Source organism: Acipenser ruthenus, chromosome 4 (genome assembly GCF_902713425.1).
Source record: "Acipenser ruthenus chromosome 4, fAciRut3.2 maternal haplotype, whole genome shotgun sequence".
Taxonomy (NCBI): Eukaryota; Metazoa; Chordata; class Actinopteri; order Acipenseriformes; family Acipenseridae; genus Acipenser; species Acipenser ruthenus.
This window is the reverse complement of record NC_081192.1, coordinates 25,741,019-25,757,507: the sequence shown is the minus strand read 5'-3', so window position 1 is coordinate 25,757,507 and position 16,489 is coordinate 25,741,019. Positions and strand designations below refer to the sequence as shown.

The 16,489-nt window shown below is 35.1% G+C and overlaps 1 protein-coding gene and 1 long non-coding RNA gene across 8 annotated transcripts in view; one reads left to right on the top strand and one right to left on the bottom strand.

The window, feature by feature from the left end:
• The window catches only part of LOC117399457 (uncharacterized protein C8orf34 homolog), a 142,718-nt gene that overhangs the window by 68,600 nt on the left and 57,629 nt on the right, over nucleotides 1-16,489 (top strand). The gene's annotated exons all lie outside the window — the stretch shown is intronic.
• LOC131736839 (uncharacterized) lies at nucleotides 2,772-6,986 on the bottom strand. Its single transcript, XR_009328438.1, has 3 exons — nucleotides 6,712-6,986; nucleotides 3,974-4,082; nucleotides 2,772-3,332 (listed from the first exon to the last, which is right to left on the bottom strand). It is a non-coding gene; the product is annotated as an uncharacterized LOC131736839 (long non-coding RNA).

The window sequence follows — 16,489 nt, the reverse complement described above, 5'->3', positions numbered from 1 at the left end:
TATATATATATATATATATATATATATATATATATATATATATATATATATATATAATTAGCTCAAAGAACCAGCTGTCCAACGTTTCGATATGTTGTACATATCTTTCTCAAGGGAGTTCAACAGATCTCAAAAGTAACCCTTACAAAAAAGAAAAGTATGACTGTATATGTATGATGAGTTTATATACTGTATAAATTGCATGATCTGTGTACTTACATTTATGACCAATCTGTTCAGGACTGAACAGGCCAAATCATTTGAGAAGAATCTTAATGTTGTGTAGGACCATGTGGCTTCAGGTTCATTGTTTGAGACAGGTGTGTCATGTCCAGTGTTGAACTTGTTAGTATTGCTGTTGCTTGACCTGTTGCGACCTACTTGCGGAGTTGTTCTTTCTGGTAAAAGTTTCCTGCAAATGTTTCTTTAAAAACTGCACATTTATAGCTATGCATGGCTGAGAAATGTTATGGAACTATAGTGTTACCTACAATTACTTTAAGCAGTATACAAAATGTAAAAATGGTAATTAAATATTAGTACATTACTTTTAATACAAGTGTTCTATTAAGAACAATACAGCCATGGATCAGATTTTCTCTCATTATACTGAATTAGTGGTAGTAATTTGAACAGTTTTTATTCCATTCCAGTTTTTAAACCATTTGCCAATACTGTATAATAACCTTAAATGGCCCGTACGTCTTTGTTCTGCTGCTGGTTTTGCTTTGCACATTTGTATGTCTGCTACACTTGATGGCACTGCTGGAACTATCAGTGAGTATCATTATAAATCAAAGCTTATTGTGAATAAGGCCTTGTTTCCTCCAGGAAAATAGCAAATAGTGACAAGTTTGTGATTAAGCAGAAAAAAATATATATTACATGCTTGAAGCTCAATTAGGTAAGCTATTAGTCACAACAATTTAGATAAGCTCAACAACCCAATCTAAACCACATCTGTGTCCGTATTCAGAATACTATTGCTTCCATCAACAGGAAATAACACAACCTTCTCCTGGAGGTTCACATGACATGCTCTCTGTGATATGAACTCAGATCACACCAATTCACTTACATTTACTAAAACCACATACACTGGAAGCAACTAAAGTATGTAATGTGAGACAGATCAGGATGTGTGAAAACTGATTTACTTAACAGTAACAAAAAATATTGCATGCCATCTGCACATTGCATGAAAAACTGAAATTGAAACAAAATGTTGCCTAATTTATTTAATACTTTGTCAAAAGCGACGCCAGTGAGACAGCTGTGTGGTATTTCTCTGGCACTGCAGTTTGTCTGCCAGGCTGCGGGTAGTGTTACTTTAAATTAATCACTTACTCTTGAAATCAAATTAAAAGAAACGAGAGCTACGGCATGTCATCTGCTCAAATTGTTTTAATATAAAGTACATTTTTTAACAGTCACTGTTGGTTTTAAGTTGTGAGTGTCAGTTCTGTCATATATCTTTGAATCATGTGGCGGTCCTGGCTAAAGATAAATACTTTATGACTGCAAAGACCAAGCATCCAGAAAAAAAGCATAGTTTTCTATAAGGCACACCAAAGCTGGCATGAATTGTTTTTGGTTCCACATATTCTTTAAAAGATCCAAACGTTCACTGGTTTCCATGGTAACTGTGTAAATAAAGGGCACCCAGTAGATCATTTCTTAAGTGTAAGGCCCATCATACCTACATAAATATGTTTGTTACTATAGTAATTTAGATAGTTCCGTCAGTGTGATAGTGTAAAGTTACAAAGATAGCAGCATTTAATTAGTTAATAACCTGAAGTACTTCTGGCACTACACAATAAGGTTGTTGTGTTTCTAGGTAGCTAACCATAGCAGCTTCTGTTTGAACTGCTTTAAAGTGTAGTAGCTAACCAGTGTTGCATGACTTTAGATTGCACTAGTTTTAAGCTACAACATATTGATCCACTACAGTATAAATGTTAATTACCTCAGTTGCTGTAAAAACAAAACAAACAAACAATAGGAAAGGCACTTTCCAGATTTCCAAATTAAGTTATACAGCGCACAAAAATACAGTTAGAAAAAAAAGATGTGGTTATGCATTTAATTACATACTGTATGCTCATATTCTTTTAAATGTGAACCAATTAAGAACACATGCTCCTAATTCCGCTCCGTTTTTTACCTTCAAATATTACTTCAACACACGCATAAAACCCTCAAAGAGAAAACAGTGGTCTGTATTTTCACAGATTGCTTCCCACAGCCTCCTGGACTCTGAATTAATAAAAAGCTTGAGGTAAAAAAAGGTCTGTCTAGTCAAACATATCACACGACATGAAGCAAAACAGCATTTTCCTGTACAATGACAGTTGCTTGTGATCTTGTAGAAAGAGAGCAAATACGGAATGTGATGAATCCCCCTTTTGATGTCCAAGAATGTTATGTTTCTGGGCGCCCAGGTGAAAAAAGTACTATGGCAATTACTGTGATAAAATCATGGTAGTATTGTAGTAAATATTACAGGATTTCTGCAGAGTAAACCATGGTATTATCATAGTATACAATGGTAATTACCATAATTTATCATGGTAATCACTACAGTACACTGTAGTTTACCATGGTACATTCCTATGGAAAGTACCATGGTACAGTTCTACATGGGAATGCAGTAATATGGTATTTACCATTGTAAAGTACTCTGGTATTAACCATACAGTATCATGTGTAGTACCATAACACTGCAAAATATGAAACATGCAACTGTTTGATCTTTCAATTTAGCACAGTTTATTATATTTAATGGCAACACAATTTGTGTAAACATATTGATTCAATCACAGAAAATCTGATTAGAAGGCATTAACATTACAAGCACTTAGGACAACACATCATCCTACTAAATACACTCAATAATGGAGTAAAACATTAACACAAATTGAAGCATTTTAAAAACTATAATTTAGCTCTTCAGCTAAATTGTCCTACACTAACTTGACATTTTATTAAGAACATAACTGGACCACATAGCATAGACTAAGTGCTAAAGTATGAGGTATTAAAGGAATAAGCACTAATGAATACAAATAGGAAACCATTTACATTGAAAACTACTGTAATTACCTCTGTTAAACTAAAACCTGACAATGAACTAAAATAATATCGAAATACGATACACAAAAACAATAAGTACAAGCTAAAAGTAGAAAACTATGAGCTGTTTTTGTGTTGAGGAATAATTACACTATTTTCATTTCTCCGTAGCTGCTTCATTTCATTGCCAAACTTCTTTCTAATGGCTAGCTTGATAGCAGTGTCATGTGTTCCAGGGAATTCCCTCTTCACAGTTGCTGCCATACGGAAAAATTAGAACAGCATCACATATTAAATAAAAACAAATGATAAATATCACATATTTAGCATGCATTTCCTATAGTATATATTTTGAAGAAATGTTAATTCAATAAGCTTAAGAAATGAACATTTAGCCCATATATACTGTAAGGCAAGACTGGGATAAAAATGTGCTTTTTGTAAAAATACAAACGTAATATTAACCATTTTAATAAAGCAAAAGTCATCTAATAAGCAAGTTTACCTATGACAAGTCCCTTGCTGATGAACAAAGGAATACATAAGAATTACATTTGAGACACAAAAGTATTTTTGTGGATTAATACTAAGGTAGAACCTAAACACAAGCAACAATATGTAAGATCCAGCATTTATTATGATCATGATTATTTCAAGTATTTTTGACATAAGTTACTACATTTACAAAACATCATTACTGTATTAAAAAGGTGCTCTGCAGTGCACTAATACCCACCCAGCAGTGCTTGACTGCCGGATGCCAAGCTAACATTGCACAGGATATATTTTTTGGGATTCGGAGGGCATTTTCAATTGATATGCAACTAGCCATACTTACACAAATACATAATTTACAAATATCAAACAAATTAAAAAACGTATCAATCAATGAACATACCTGCTTGAGTGACGGTCTCCTCATTAGACATAACTCGTTAAATCTTTTTTCCGCTTTCCCTTCACAAGACATATCTCGTGTTTTTTCTTAATGAGAATGACCCAATCATCTGTCAATATATATATATATATATATATATATATATATATATATATATATATTACACACACACACAATGCATCATGCATTGCTAAACGTCTCTGTAGTTTTATACAAAATGAGCTGGATCTTGTAGCAAATAAGTCAACTAAAGCGATTTAATATATTCTAGTTAGGTTGCAGTGCTCCCGCGCGTACCCTTGTGGAAAACAATTACGATTTATTTTGTTTGCATATGTTTATTTCTTAATAAATTAGCTATATGTCACCCTACAGAAGATATGCTACTCCCTGTCCCGTTGTAAATGATGTCTGTATTATATTGAATGTAAATGTATTAAAAATGAATGCTAGTGCCCTTTCTTTAACTAGACTTAAGTGGCTGTGAATATTAGTATTTTGTTGTTTTAGAATGTGACCTGAAACTAACTAGATTTTTTATATTCCATATTCAGGCTACAGTTGAATATTACACGTACAATCACCTCCAAAATTATTGGCACCCTTGATAAAGATGAGCAAAAAAGACTGTATAAAATAAATAATACCAGTACTGAGCTATGTTGTAATTTTACAACATGTGGAATATATTTGATTTTATTAATTATTCAATGGAATCAACCAAAATGTCACATTTCTCAAATTATACATTTATTTCCAAAAAAAAAATGAAGTGTCACAATTATTGGCACCCGTGTTTTCAGTACTTTGTGCACCCTCCCCTTGCAAGGATAATGGCACTGAGTCTTTTTCTATAATGTTTAATGAGATTGGAGAACACATTGGGAGGGATCTTAGACCATTCCTCCATACAGAATCTTTCCAGATCCTTGATATCCTTCGGTCTGCACTTATGGACTGCCCTCTTCAATTAAAACTACAGGTTTTTAATGGGGTTCAAGTCCGGAGACTTAGATGGCCATTGCAAAATGTTGATTTTGTGGTCAATTAACCATTTCTTTGTGGATTTTGATGTGTGCTTGGGGTCATTGTCTTGCTGGAAGATCCACTTGCGGCCAAGTTTCAGTCTCCTGGCAGAGGCAACCAGGTTTCTGGCTAAAATGTCCTGGTACCATTTGTCTCTTTTCATTTGTGATTTCTTTGCCTTTCCCCATAGTGATGGATGACAAATGGATTTCATATGCATGTTACCTCATTTTTATACCCCAGTGAAACAGGAAGCCATGGAAGGCCACAAGACTGAGATGAACTTTAAAGAAGTAGAATGTTAATGCAGATTTCATTTTGTTTGATTTTATTTATAAGTATCTTTAGAGGTGCCAATAATTCTGACACCTATCTTTTTGAGAAAATGTTTTATTACTTGTTAATAGAAAACTTTCTCTGAGCAATTGTATTAGAACAGAGGTTCCCAAACTGTGGTACGCGAGACGTGTTTAGGGGGTACGCGTGACAAATTGTGTAATGGCGAACATTTTTTTTTTTAGGTTTTTTTTTTTTTGCATTTTCATAAGACTTGTCATACTCACACAAAACTTTAAAACGCATTGGAAATTCCTTTTAATTTCTGCCGTGAAATGGAGAAACAAACAGAGAGCCGTGCAAGACAATCTCGCAGCAGCGGGACACTTGGGATCAACGCTGTGATGTTCTCGTTTATTGCAAACCTCCAAGTGGTAACAATGAGAACAAAGATACACAGGGACAGTGACGTACAGAACTCTCACCACCAATAACTGTACAACGCGAATTAAATATATTATATTTATGACGTATGTTTTTAGTTTTTTATTAATTACATTTTTTTGGTGCTTATGAGCTATTTTCGATTTTTATGTAAATCGTTTTTTCAGAGCTTTCGATTTTTATGTACTATATGAAATTATTGTTTTCTGTAACTGTACTTTTTATTAAATGCTTGTTTTTTTCTGTCACAAAGTAGTAACTGTACAGTACCACACTTTGTACTTTCTTTACTTTGTTGTCTTCCACAACGAAATCCCTGTGGTCATGGACACATTCTTCTGGGTTTTTTGTGTTTAGGCATTTTTTTTACATTTCGCCACAATTTGCAATTCTGTTTTAAATCCTACGTATCTTAACTGTAATATAGCTTTAAATCCCGCGAACAAGCCTCCAGTCGAGAAAGTATTCAGAACTAATCAGTACAAGTTAGGGAAAGGTAGTTTGTTTTTGTTTATGTATTAGGTTTTTAAGTTATGTGAATTGAGTATATTTCCAGTGTTTTTCTGGTGTTCATTATACACAGATTTTTTTTTTTTTTTTTTTTTTGTATCAGGGGTGTTTTATCGGTTAAACCCTAAAATCAGAAGCCGTAATTATATTATTATAGTCATTTATATTGGAAGTATATTATTGTGTATGTGTATAAATCTGTGTATTATGAAAGCATATATTAAAAACAACATGAAAATATAAATCTGTATGCTAGGGGTGCGCAGACAGTTGATAGGTCTGGAAGGGGGTACGCGGCAATCAAAAGTTTGGGAACCTCTGTTTTAGCTCATTACCTGTGTTTATTTTATACAGCCTTTTTTGCTCATCTTTATCAAGGGTGCCAATAATTTTGGAGGTGACTGTATATTTGGAATAAAACAAAAAATAAGAGTAAAAAAATAAGTAACAGTCAGCACTCTGAGTCTCTGAACAAAACTTACCTCCTCCTAGATCCAGAGTATTTGCTGGGTAGGCTTTTCTGTCTGTCCACTTCACAATAACATCTGACCCCCGCCTGACTTCTTTCAGTTTGTAAAATTGACTCATGGTCATTTACCCCAGACCAATCTTCCATTCATTGACAAAATCACATATCGCATATTTCAAGGTTTTTTTTTTGTTTTTTTTTTGTGAGATATCGTCGACCGACCTAGACAGAAGTAACCACCAAAAAAATTAGCCTTTCAAGAATGTGCGCGCGTCAAACTACGGACTTCCGGCATAGCAGTAAGTCTAAAAATAAATACCGTAGATTAAAAATAATATATATATATACACACACACACACACACACTGTCTTAATACAATATATTTCGATGTGAGAAAAATAAATAAAATAATCATTTTTCAAAAAGTATTTTTTTTTATTGCCATTGGAACTATATTCAAACAATCGCACATTGAGGATATAACCTTTGACCTTGACCTTGACAGGAAATATGTTTATTTATATCGCGTGTGCAGTTTCTCCTGCTGATGGTCAATTTATGGTGTTTCTGGAACTATCACTAGGAGTGTGTGCAATGAGAACATCAATTGATAAATAATTAAGGATTTATTGTAATAATAAAATAGTCTAATACATAGATCATTATAGGGTTGCATGTTTTGATATACATTTGTTTGAATCTTTATTTAAATATTGATATTCTAAAAATGATATAATCTTATGGTGCACGTATGCCAACTAACATTTGTATTGAAAAGTTTCACTTTTATGGGGCGATGTTATCATGAGGCATGTTCATGTTTTTGTGGGTGAACACCTGGACAACATCATTCATTTCATTTAAAACATTTTGTACAGGTATACATTTTATGGATTTATAATTATTTTTAAATATTTTACATGTACTTTTTAGTGTGCCGTCATATGTGTGACATATTTCAATAAAAGCTGGTAAACTTATTTAATTGTTTCTTGATTCATTAGGTTTTATACAAATAAACGTGTTACTTATAAAGTTACAATTTTCCAGCTAAAAAGTTACTGATTGCATAATCTGCCATATTGTGGCTGCAATATACCAGAATTTACCATTGTTTACTATAGTTTATTATAGTATACTATGGTGATTACTGTAGTACTTTTCCCCTGGGCTGTGGGTTAAATAAACACGGTTGTCCCCCCCCCCTCTCCCCTTTACATTTCCAGGTTAAGCCACAGCTGGATTTTATTGGATCATTTTACAGCACTGGGGGATTACTCTGCATTTCATCAACCACTTATTTAAGCTTTCTCTTAAGGTATGAGTTTGCAAACCCATGGCTGCTGCAACTACACTGTTAATATCTTAATATCTTAATTTAAGATGGCAACTAAAATTTCCAGTTTTACAGTGGATAAAATCTGACGGCAACCTGTACCTTGACCTGTGACATAAGATGGCCACCATAGTGGGGTCATGTGACTTTGAGATATAATGGATAACGCTTTGAGATATTGGCTTCATACTCGGAACACATTGTATGTATTCTGCGTTTCCCTTGGTCAAGTTCAGTCATTGGTGTCGTACAAGAAAAATAAATCCTTTCATGATAGTTTTTTGCAAAGCTTTCCCCACCACTATGAAAAGCATCATACCTCAGAAACCATCTGAGGTAGTGACTTAAGTTGGTGACTATGACATTGACCTCTGGCCTAATATCGCTGGCATATTGAGGTCATGTGACTTGAAGTTACAGCTGATTAGAGAATCTGGACATCAATGGAACAGATTTTTTTTTTCAAATTTCTATTTTACTTCATGTTTGCAAACCATTTGATCTTAATTATGATCTTGAAGCCTATTCTTTCACTTTAATTGATACTGTGGCGTATCCTCTCATGAGAATGCAAGGTCTGTTGCGTCTCTGCCCTGGAAACTGCCCTTCATCTAGTTATCTTTTCGAGTCAGTTTTCTTTCTCTTGTCATGATCCTCTCAATATCTTGCCTTGTCTGCAGTTTGACTGCAGGCTGACATGATATACTGAGGATGTCACTAAAGCTTTGTGTGCTTATTGAAATGTTTCTCCTCCCCTGTGTTTGTTTAATAAGCTATTTTTTTTCACCAGCCATAATCTTGTTTTATATCATATAGCTGGGCTTGGCTCTCATTTAAAAAAAAATAAAACCCTGATTGACTAAAATGTGGTTTGGTCAATGAAAACCTAGTTAAGATTGTCACAGGCCAGGTAGGCTATTGAGAGTGAGGTCACAGAAGAACAAAGACCTAGGAAGGCTCATTCACAATGGATGCAACATGTTTGAAGGGAACAAGATATTACTTAAAATGGAAAGGAACTTGTTAAAAAGTGTTAATGCAAGGTTAGATTTTCTGCCTTCACGATTATATTCAATCTTCGCATTTTCAGTACCAATCAATGATAATGAGTTTATTTTACGTATGGTAATTTTTTGTTAGTCAGGGCTTGAGTTTAGTTTTTGACTCCACAGTAAAAGCTAAGGCAGAGATCAGTATGAGGGTTACATTACAAGATTACATTGTTTTCTTTTTTCTGATCAAATGAAAACGATCAGTCACTGCATGTATTTATGGAATTTTAGCAGTGTCGCTGTAAACAATAAAAACTACTATATGATTCTTTTAGCAGCCACATTAACCCATACAAAATCTTTTAATATCTCTATAGTATCCTCGTACATATGACCTTTAAGTAAGTTCATGTGTGGCGTTTTCTCATAGTCATTGATTGGTACTGTAAAAAAGCATGGATTGAAAATAATTGTATTACAAATATGGTTACTGCAATGACTTAATAGCATGAAGCATATTCAGAAAGACATCAAATTGCATTTCCATCTATACAGTTAGCAAAAAGAAAATCTTCCGGGGGGGGGGGGGGGGGGGGTCATTTGTACTGAATTGTATTCCAATAAATAAAGACCGGTACCACATTTTACAGCTTGCAGTTCAGGATATGAATTTTATGGGCTGTTTAACTATTTGCATTTTCTTATTAATTAATTTCTTACGTGCATTTATAGTAGTGCTGCTACTGGAGGGTGCAGGTGAGAATAAATAAATAAACAATCCTGCGAACTGGCGACACCGTGTTGTTGTTTGTGTAGAACCAGGTTTGTGGTCGTTAAGGCCGTTGCTAAGGAAGTGACACACTTCCTTTTCTAGTGCAGAGGAGCATGCAATCTTCAGACTATGCTAAGAGGGGCGCTGACAAGTGAAAACATTGATAACCACAAAACAGAATTAACACTATGTAACACAATTTTTGTTCCTGGGTAGTAAGTGTTATTTCCTAATTGCTTATGCCTCAAAAGTATAGAAAATGGCTATTATTCCCCACAAACTTTGCTTTTGTGACCAGGACAGTGATATTTTGAAATGTACCTATTTCCAATGAGAAAACGGGCGAATTTGTGTCTCTTCATTCACATAGTCAGAAAAAAACAACATATGAATCCAAATTAACATGTATTTATACTAAAGTAATACAAAAATGACTACATAAGATTTAGAAGTGAGTAGTTTTTCCAGATTTACGATTATACTGTAAATCACTTTCACGAATCAGCCCCCAAATGTAGTCTCCCATCATGTTCTCGTTATACTGTCCTTGGTAGCGGCGTTCAAAGTCCAGTATATCCTGGTGGAAGCGCTCGCCTCCATTGTGCCGTAGTTCTTCACCAGTCTCAACCAGCTCCACATAGTTTTCGGCCTTGTGATTGCCCAGGAAGCCCCGAACCACTGCGACAAAGCTGTTCCAAGCCGCTTTCTCCTTACTAGTGAGCTTCTTGGGGAATTCATTGCACTCCAGGATCTTCTTTATCTGTGTTCCGACGAAGACACCGGCTTTGACCTTTGCCTCAGACAGCTTAGGGAAGAAGTCTTGAAGGTACTTGAAGGCTGCCGACTCCTTATCTAGAGCTCTGACAAATTGTTTCATAAGGCCCAATTTGATGTGCAGTGGTGGCATCAGCACCTTCCGGGGGTCCACCAGTGGCTCCCACTTGTCGTTGTTCCTCCCCACAGAGAACTCGGTCCGCTGTGGCCAGTCCCGCCTGTGGTAGTGCGCCTTGGTGTCCCTGCTGTCCCAAAGGCAAAGATAGCAGGGAAACTTGGTAAAACCGCCTTGGAGACCCATCAGGAATGCCACCATTTTGAAGTCTCCTATGACCTTGATGCCATCTCAGAAAAATGCAGATATGTATCCACTTAGGCAGCTGGAACTAAACTGAACTGGTGGGCTTAAGGCCCCTGTATTTATACTACTATTTATATTACTGGAAAGTTCTAGAAAGTTCTAGAAGTTACTCCAAGTTTACTCAGCACTGAATCTATCTGGAATGTTCTGGAAAATAGGTAAATTTCAAAATATCACTGTCCTGGTCACAAAAGCAAAGTCTGTGGGGAATAATAGCCATTTTCTATACTTTTGAGGCATAAGCAATTAGGAAATAAAGCTTACTACCCAGGAACCAAAAAATAATAACATTTGTTACACGGTGTTATTACTCGAGTGTCAATACATTTCAGTCATTTTTCTGCACCTCACGGCTTTGCGTCCGGGCAGCTGCCCCGCTCGCCCCTCACTAGTTACGGCTCTGGCTGGCGGTACAATGTCGTATAATATGTAAAATAAGTGTGCGATATTGGCACTTGCCCAGGTTGATGTACTGTATCCAAATGTGAACAAGCTTCTGCAAATCTTGTTTACCCTAACAGTTTCAAAAGCATTTTCGCAATACGATCACTGAAAGCCAAATAGTTGGGCTTGCACTTGGGATATTCCAGTGAATAGTATGAAGTGACTGACAGACTAGTGACTCATAACCGGCGCTTGCATATTTTAGAGGGTCTGTCCAACAAGTTTTATTCCTGCCAAAAGTACTTGCCTGTACTTAATGCATGTTGTTTTGCCAGTTCAAAAAATAAAATAAGATAAAAACAAATTGATTAAAAATGATATATTTTGAATTTGGTTGAATTTGTTTTCGGTGTTTGCTAGAGTACTGTACGTCCAGATTATGCTGTGCACCAAGTCAAACATTGATAGGTTTCTTACTTGCAAAAGAACAACAAAGGAAGAAAACACAAGAGTCTTGCAAAGTACAAAGCCACTTAAAATTATAGTGTCAATTTGGATCATTTTATGCTGGCTTTAATAAAAAGTTTATCATTGTTAGTTATTATAGTTTTATCATGAAGTTAATGTTTTTGTTGTGAACATTTTAAATGGCACACAATTATGCTGAAATGGGAAGTAAATAGTAACGTGATAAACATTTACAGTGCAGAGTAGTAACTTTGCCGAAGCGAATACGTATGTTTCTGAAGAGATTCCCACTGTCTTTTGATTCTGTGCATCCAAAGACTTGTAATTAAATGCTTTAAGAATGAATGTTTGTTATTCTGTTATAAACCAGCAGATTGTCAGTCCTAAACTGTTATGACATAAATTATATATTAAATAAACGTGATAAAAAAGAGCGACCCTTAAAAGGTATAACCTGGGGCTTTATTAAACATCAGAAACCTCTTCTTCACCATTTTAGCCTTGACTGCTTGAGCCTAATCTCTATAGGTCTACATGGTGAGCTGAGTGGCACTGGTATGTACTAGAACATGCTGTCATTTCTACGATCTCCTGGCCTTTAAGAAAACATGTACCAAGCACCAGCAGTATTGTTTGCAGCTAGTCCTGCCGCCCAGTAGATATAGTGAGCCTTCTCTGCTGATACAGCTTTCAGATTCCTATTGATGTCCACGCTTCTATAACTCAGAAAAGCACCGAGTCACCCTTTTTTATCATTAGCTGTGTGGAATGTTATCCCACAAAGCAGTACATATCACTATGCTAGCGATAACGGACCATTTTTCATTGTGAGACTGTAGGAATCTTGTACGCTTGCTTGGTAATGGCGGAATGAGGGCATTTATAGGAGGCAGTGTGGTACAGTGGCTTGTAACAACAAGGTTACCGGTTCAAATCCCACCTCTGTCACTGGCCCACTGTGTGACCCTGAACAAGTCACAACCTTCTTGTGCTCCATTCAGCGGATGAGATGTTAAATCAACGTCCTATTGTAAGTGACTCTGCATATAATGCACAGTTCATAGCCTACCTCTGTAAAAGTTGGCTGTGAACAGTACCCCTGTACTTTACAGAGTATTGTACTGTAATCTGCCACTAGTGTTATTCAATCTGTAGTATTTTGCATTTAATCGTATTCTGATGTAACTATCACTGACACTGTTATCTGCTCTGATATTGATACGTATTTTGTAATATACTTGTACTTACTAGAACTGAAGTCATTGTATTTTATCTTGCTCTTAATTGTATTAATACTTGTACTGTGATTCTTGAAATGTATTTTTGTTTACGACTGTAAGTCGCCCTGGATAAGGGTGTCTGCTAAGTAAATAATAATAATAATAATAAAGTGCTTTGTGAGGGTGGTCCACTATGAAAGGCGCTATATAAAAATAAAGATATTATTATTGTTGTTATTTGCATTGACAAGAAACAGTATGAATGTGAATGGCTTTGTTTTGGCTGGAGTTGAACCAGCATAGGTGGCAATTTGTATTGTTTACATATCGAAGTGTTAGTACTTCACTGTAATGTAAACAATTTCCTTTCAGCCTTCATGGATAACAGTCTAGCATGTAAAAATATGAACTTGCCAGGGTAATCTAAAACATCAACTTTTCTTTAATGTATTGTAGGAAGCCATCCACTGGTCCATATGCAAAGAAAGTGTCCCTGGTGATCACACGTCATATTGACATGTAGTACAGAGGGTGGGGAAGTAAGCAGATATAAAGGCTCGGCATTGGGACCACCTTTCCCAGCATATTACTAGCACGTGGCACCTTGCCCTATACTCATTGTGCATTAAAAAGATACTAGCGGGATGGGCATTATTTAGTATTCAGATCAGTATATGCAAAAGCAAGTATTGTGAAATGTAAAGAGTAAGTGGCTTGAATGCACTGATGTTTAAAGCTTGTTAATGATGCAATCAGATATTGCCCTAATTTTTCCTAATTAGACATTTTCTTGTTCGATATTACCATAAAATATACTGTATATATGCAGGTTTGTTTTTCCCACCCTTTTTTAGCTTGAAATTCCAGAGCAATACCAATGTATATAAATAATATTACCAACCATCACAAAATAATCTGCGGTGATTATGTACAGCACTTTATTTTATTTTTTTGGAAGCACCACCATATATATGTATGATTCGGCTCAGAAAGTCCACTTATACACCAAATCTTACAGTAATTATTGTTTAAAATAATTTTTTTCTGCATGTTGATGGAATAATTTTAGATCTGATATAAGCTAGTATATGCTCCTTTTATTTGATATTACTACATGTATAACATTATTTCAAACAATTAACAAAAAGTACTATACTTTTGAGACATGTTTGAGAGCTTTTTTTGTGGTGGTAGATTAGATGTTAAGTGTTTGAGAGGTGTAATGTGAAAAGAATAATTTAGCCGGAACAACTGTGAAACAAGCAGATTTCAATCCACATAAAAGAAGAAAAAAAAAACTAAAGCTCTGTGGGAAAGAAAACATAAAAAGTTATCTAATTGATGACAAATTAATCAAGAAAAGTTTATAGGTTCATTCAGTTGCTTCGCTGCTGAAGATAAAGGAATGCCTGGAAGCACAGGTCTGATAACATCAGCCAATGTTTTGCCAGAGAATTCTGAAATGAAAAGGACAGCGGTGTAGAACATTGATAATGTTTCAAGAAGAAAACACAGGCTCTCTAGCACGCCATACCCTCATGGTTCACTAAACTTTCACTCGGCAGCAGGCTTGCTTCTTTAGAGAAATAATTATATAATAAGGAATTTTGATTTTCTATAGCCTATACAGTATATTCCAGTTAGTATCAGCAGTGTCACCTTTTTTTTTTAATCAAACACTTTTACATGTTTGAGTGGTTTAGATCAACAATTTAACAGTTAATAATTTAAGGACCATTTATTTCCTGTTAACATTATACAGTGTAACCAATGCAATTTGGACCCTTAATATTACTAGCGAATTCTGCACAAAGCTCTCACATTTTCATCAACATAATCTCTTATTTCAAATTCCCCTGTCTCCCTACTTTTCACTGACCTTCACCTTCGCAGAAAATAATTCCCAGTTCAATTGGTAAGGACAGAGTTTCAAATTGAAGTTGTACTTTTTATTGACTACGTGTTATTCTCTATTAAAGATTTCAGCTGTACATGTGCAACTTGAAAGTCACATCTCTTGGCGATGTAGTCCAACTCTGCAATAATGTACTTCTAAAACATGTCATATCATTTACACTCTTTCTTTCAAAGAAAAACAACATAGGTTTATACTCGGCTGTGTTTGCATTGTACATTAAACTTGCTTGTCCATTAACTGCAGAATGACCCCTGGAGCAGCTTTACACACTGATAGCACATCTGGGCCCCAGAGGATACGGCAGAGGCATAAATCTGAGACTTTCCCACGAATAGTTGACGATCTGCTCTTGAGGTGGCCTCTAGCAGTCGCTGCATTCATTTGGATTCCATCAGCTATGATGAATGAGACATTTCATATTGCAGCACTTACTGCTATTTTAATGAGCGATTGATTAACAGAGAGATTAAAACACAAACTATAATTTTGGTGTTTCATTTCAAGAGTCCAAAGCACTACCCCCTAATACCAAAAGGCAGGGCATGCACACAATGTCAGTTGTATGTGAGATATGATTATTATTATAATATATATATTTTTAATACATTTTTACTCTGCTGTAGTTCATTTTGAAAAAGTTATGAAAATTACAATATAATGAGCTTGATCCCATTTTGTTTTTTTAAATCTACATTAAAACACATCTGCATAATTTAATATCTATTTAATTATCTTTTAATCAGACCCAGGGGTTTAAAAAGAACATCTTTGCTGTGACAGTTAGTAGACATGACAAATACGAATCTAAGCAGAAACAACATTAGAAATCTAGGTGTGCACTCACAAGTCAGTTTGAATTAAAAGAAAATGTGACTGACTGAATGTATTCAAAATATAAAAAAATATTAACAAATCAAACACAATCTTATAAATCTTACTTATAAATACTGTTAATGTTGAAGTATATTAATGTATAAATAATGTATAGCAGAGACTGAAAGATATTGTGGAGTTATTAATGGGAACAGGTGATCTGTTGTTTTCGTGGTACATTGTACATAGAATTATGCCTTGGGCAATAATACACAAATGTTGACTGGAGTTGTGTCTTATAGTGGAAATACTATATATGTTTTATTAAACCTGGGATGTCAGAGAGCAATAGTGTTTGGCTGCTGAGTGATATCAGAGGGCAATAGTTCATAATAGCGCAAATAGTTTTTGTCATGTGACACTATTAGCCAATAGGGTTGCAAGTGTCAATCCGAGGATTTAATAAATAAGCATGAAGCATACCTTTGCACGTAGGGTGATGTTTATCTTTCTAGTTAAAAGTGAAAGTTTGCTTTAAATGCACTTTTCTTCAATTTTCTTCAGTTACTTTCAAAATAAGAATCAGCTTTTTATAAGTGAAACATACTGTAAGCTTTCAGGCTTCACATGAGGTGACAAGATGTTCATAAAATTCCTGCGAGACATTCTATTTGTTTAAAATATTCAGTGAACTGTGAAGCTGACTTATTTTTTTATTTCTGTTGCTTTGTTGGTGCATGTTTAATATGGTT